General features: G+C 49.5%; 1 protein-coding gene across 2 annotated transcripts in view; it reads right to left on the minus strand.

The window, feature by feature from the left end:
• Window positions 1–4,587: 4,587 nt before the first annotated feature.
• LOC115127580 (transcriptional activator Myb-like) overlaps window positions 4,588–5,000 on the minus strand; it is a 31,855-nt gene continuing 31,442 nt past the window's right edge. For both annotated transcript variants that reach the window (XM_065026128.1, XM_065026127.1), the window contains exon 14: window positions 4,588–5,000. This exon is cut by the window's right edge. The gene's annotated coding sequence lies outside the window, so the exon portion shown is untranslated.

The following is a 5,000-nucleotide window of genomic DNA, read 5'->3' on the forward strand; positions in this document are numbered from 1 at the left end:
GAGTGAGGTATATCTGAATACTACAGAGTGAGGTATATTTGAATACTACAGAGTGAAGTATATCTGAATACTACAGAGTGAGGTATATTTGAATACTACAGAGTGAGGTATATCTGAATACTACAGAGTGAGGTATATCTGAATACTACAGAGTGAAGTATATCTGAATACTACAGAGTGAGGTATATTTCAATACTACAGAGTGAGGTATATCTGAATACTACAGAGTGAGGTATATCGGAATACTACAGAGTGAAGTATATCTGAATACTACAGAGTGAGGTATATCTGAATACTACAGAGTGAGGTATATCTGAATACTACAGAGTGAGGTATATCTGAATACTACAGAGTGAGGTATATCTGAATACTACAGAGTGAGGTATATTTGAATACTACAGAGTGAGGTATATCTGAATACTACAGAGTGAGGTATATTTGAATACTACAGAGTGAGGTATATCTGAATACTACAGAGTGGGGTATATCTGAATACTACAGAGTGAGGTATATCTGAATACTACAGAGTGAGGTATATCTGAATACTACAGAGTGGGGTATATCTGAATACTACAGAGTGAGGTATATCTGAATACTACAGAGTGAGGTATATCTGAATACTACAGAGTGGGGTATATCTGAATACTACAGAGTGAGGTATATCTGAATACTACAGAGTGAGGTATATCTGAATACTACAGAGTGAGGTATATCTGAATACTACAGAGTGGGGTATATCTGAATACTACAGAGTGAGGTATATCTGAATACTACAGAGTGAGGTATATCTGAATACTACATACTAGTGAGGTATATACTCTGATATCTGAATACTACAGAGTGAGGTATATCTGAATACTACAGAGTGGGGGTATATCTGAATACTACAGAGTGAGGTATATCTGAATACTAGTGGGGTATATCTGAATACTACAGTGAGGTATATCTGAATACTACAGAGTGAGGTATATCTGAATACTACAGAGTGAGGTATATCTGAATACTACAGAGTGAGGTATATCTGAATACTACAGAGTGGGGTATATCTGAATACTACAGAGTGAGGTATATCTGAATACTACAGAGTGAGGTATATCTGAATACTACAGAGTGAGGTATATCTGAATACTACAGAGATAGAGCTAGAGTCATAAACATTATTGTAGATGAGAAGTTAACTGTCATTCAATGACTTCCTTAATTCCTATACTGGCTGTACTGGGTAGAGAGGAACCAGGCTCTGAGCGGTGACCAGTCCTCTACTGGCTGTACTGGGTAGACCAGAGGAACCAGGCTCTGAGGGGTGACCAGTCCTCTTCTGGCTGTACTGGGTAGAGAGGAACCAGGCTCTGAGGGGGGTGACCAACCAGGCCTCAGTCCTCTGGCTGTACTGGGTAGAGAGGAACCAGGCTCTGAGGGTGACCAGTCCTCTTCTGGCTGTACTGGGTAGAGGAACCAGGCTCTGAGGGGTGACCAGTCCTCTTCTGGCTGTACTGGGTAGAGAGGAACCAGGCTCTGAGGGGTGACCAGTCCTCTACTGGCTGTACTGACCAGTCCTCTACTTACTGTAGAGAGGAACCAGGCTCTGAGGGTGACCAGTCCTCTACTGGCTGTACTGGGCTGTAGAGAGGAACCAGGCTCTGAGGGGTGACCAGGCTGTGACCAGTCCTCTTCTGGCTGTACTGGGTAGAGAGGAACCAGGCTCTGAGGGGTGACCAGTCCTCTTCTGGCTGTACTGGGTAGAGAGGAACCAGGCTCTGAGGGGTGACCAGTCCTCTACTGACTGTACTGGGTAGAGAGGAACCAGGCTCTGAGGGGTGACCAGTCCTCTACTGGCTGTACTGGGTAGAGAGGAGGAACCAGGCTCTGCTCTGAGGGTGACCAGTCCTCTACTGACTGTACTGGGTAGACCCAGAGGGGAACCAGGCTCTGGCTCTGAGGGTGACCAGTCCTCTCTGGCTGTACTGGCTGTACTGGGTAGACCAGAGGAACCAGGCTCTGAGGGTGACCAGTCCTCTGACCAGTCCTCTTCTGGCTGTACTGGGTAGACCAGAGGGTGAACCAGGCTCTGAGGAAGGGTGACCAGTTCTCTTCCTCTCCATTTCTGGCTGTACTGGGTAGACCAGAGGAACCAGGCTCTGAGGGTGAGCAGTCCTCTAATACTGTGTGGACTGTACTGGGTGCAAACCAGAGGGACCAGGCTCTGATTGTGGGGTGACCAGTCCTCTCAACTGGCTGCCCTTTACTGGGTCAGTAGAAACCAGAGGAACCAGGCTCTGAGGGTGACCAGTCCTCTTCTGGCTGTAGGCTCTGAGGGTGACCAGGGTGGCTGTAGAGAGGAACCAGGCTCTGAGGGGTGACCAGTCCTCTACTGGCTGTACTGACCAGTCCTCTTCTGGGTGGGTAGAGGAGAGGAACCAGGCTATGTGGGGTGACCAGTCCTCTACTGACTGTACTGGGTAGAGAGGAACCAGGCTCTGACTGGGGGAGACCAGTCCTCTACTGACTGTACTGGGTAGACCAGAGGAACCAGGCTCTGAGGCTCTGAGGGTGACCAGTCCTCTACTGGCTGTACTGGGTAGAGAGGAACCAGGCTACTGAGGTACCAGGTGAGGCCAGTCCTCTACTGGCTGTACTGGGTAGAGGAACCAGGAACCAGGCTCTGAACCAGGGGTGACCAGTCCTCTTCTGGCTGTACTGGGTAGAGAGGAACCAGGCTCTGAGGGTGACCAGTCCTCTTCTGGCTGTACTGGGTAGAGAGGAACCAGGCTCTGAGGGTGACCAGTCCTCTTCTGGCTGTACTGGGTAGAGAGGAACCAGGCTCTGAGGGGTGACCAGTCCTCTTCTGGCTGTACTGGGTAGAGAGGAACCAGGCTATGAGGGGTGACCAGTCCTCTACTGACTGTATATTGGACGAGCTCAGAGGAAGGTATATTGTATATCAATATTCTCAGGACCTTCCTTCACACTGTTCTCTTCCCACACGTCTGAAATCAACGTCCATTTCTAGTGATCAGGCTGCAATGGAACCACTGATAGAACAACATAATACTGAATATACTGCAGCTCACCTCCACACTGCTCACCTTCACCCTGCTCACCTTCACCCTGCTCACCTTCACCCTGCTCACCTTCAGGTCAACTGCTCTGCAAACCAACCTGCTCACCTTCACCCTGCTCACCAGTGGTCTCACCCTGCTCAATTAATAAATCAACTAAATATATTAATAAAGCCCTTTTAAAATCAGTAGAAACCTAGAGAGGAACCAGGCTCTGAGGGTGACCAGTCCTCTACCTGCTAGAGAGGAACCAGGCCTGAGGGTCACCCTGCTCAGGCCTTCAGTCCTCTTCTGGCTGCTCAGGCTCTGAGGGGTCAGTCCTCTTCTGGCTGTACTAGAGAGGAACCAGGCTATGTGGGGTGACCTTCTACTGACTGTACTCAGAGGAACCAGGCCTGTCCTCACTGGCTGTACTAGACCAGAGGAACCAGGCTCTGAGGGGTGACCAGCTCACTGGCCTTCACCCTGCAGTCCTCACTGGCCTAGACCAGAGGAACCAGGCTCTGAGGGTGACCAGCTCACCCTAGACCAGAGGGACCAGGCTCTGAGGGGTCACCTTCTCACTGGGTAGAGAGGTACCAGGCTCACCTCCTCTACTGGCTCTGGGCAGAGAGGAACCAGGCTGCTGACCACCTCACTGACTGTACTAGAGAGGAACCACTCTTCACCCTGCTCAGGCCTTCACCCTGCTCACCTGAGGGTGACCACCCTGCTCTGGGTAGAGAGAGGAACCCTGAGGGGTGACCAGTCCTCTTCTGGCTGTACTGCTCACACTGCTCTGGGTAGAGGCTCTGAGGACCACCAGGCTTCACCCTGGCTGTACACCCTGTACTGGGTCACTCTACTGACTGTATATTCACCAATATTTCAGGACCTTCCCCTGTTCTCTTCACCTGAAATCAACCCTCAGGCTGCACCCTTAGAACAACATAATACACTGCTCACCTCCACACTGCTCACCTTCACCCTGCTCACCTTCACCCTGCTCACCTTCACACTGCTCACCCTGCTCACACTGCTCACCTTCACCCTGCTCACCTTCACCCTGCTCACCTCCACACTGCTCACCCTGCTCACCTTCACCCTGCTCACCTCCACACTGCTCACCCTGCTCACCTCCACACTGCTCACCTTCACCCTGCTCACCTTCACCCTGCTCACCTTCACCCTGCTCACCTTCACACTGCTCACACTGCTCACCTTCACCCTGCTCACCTTCACACTGCTCACACTGCTCACCTTCACCCTGCTCACCTTCACACTGCTCACCTTCACACTGCTCACCCTGCTCACCTCCACACTGCTCACCTTCACCCTGCTCACCTCCACACTGCTCACCCTGCTCACCTTCACCCTGCTCACCTTCACCCTGCTCACCTTCACACTGCTCACACTGCTCACCTTCACCCTGCTCACCTTCACACTGCTCACACTGCTCACCTTCACCCTGCTCACCTCTGTGCTGTTTCCCCTAATGAGGAGTCCATCTTTAAAATATCATACAACACAAACCTCAAGAACAAAGATCTGATTTTTTAAAAAGACTTTATTGAAAAAACACATGAAAACCTGGAAATGCTTTTATAAAAATGTAAAAAAGGGCATCAAACAAGATAAGAGAGAACACTGCTGAGTGTTTTTCGATCTGACACACACGACATGGTTTAGTATCGTGGCGTTAGATTACAAAGACGGTACAAAACAACAACAACAACAACAAAACAGACAAAGTATCAAAAGTATTTTCTGAAACACAGCGGGGTTTTTTTTTAACCAAAACATTGGTATCCTGTGGGCCCACGTTTGTAGTAATCTTATCAATATCTAGAAAAATAACAACGTTCTCGATCAAGTGCAGCTTTAAAACATGTTACTGGGTTCAGCTCGTAGGCCCGCTCTTCAATTGACCCATAGAACCCTAGGGGTCGATCATAGGCCGTA

The sequence above is a fragment of the Oncorhynchus nerka genome, linkage group LG13, assembly GCF_034236695.1.
Source record: "Oncorhynchus nerka isolate Pitt River linkage group LG13, Oner_Uvic_2.0, whole genome shotgun sequence".
Classification (NCBI taxonomy): Eukaryota; Metazoa; Chordata; class Actinopteri; order Salmoniformes; family Salmonidae; genus Oncorhynchus; species Oncorhynchus nerka.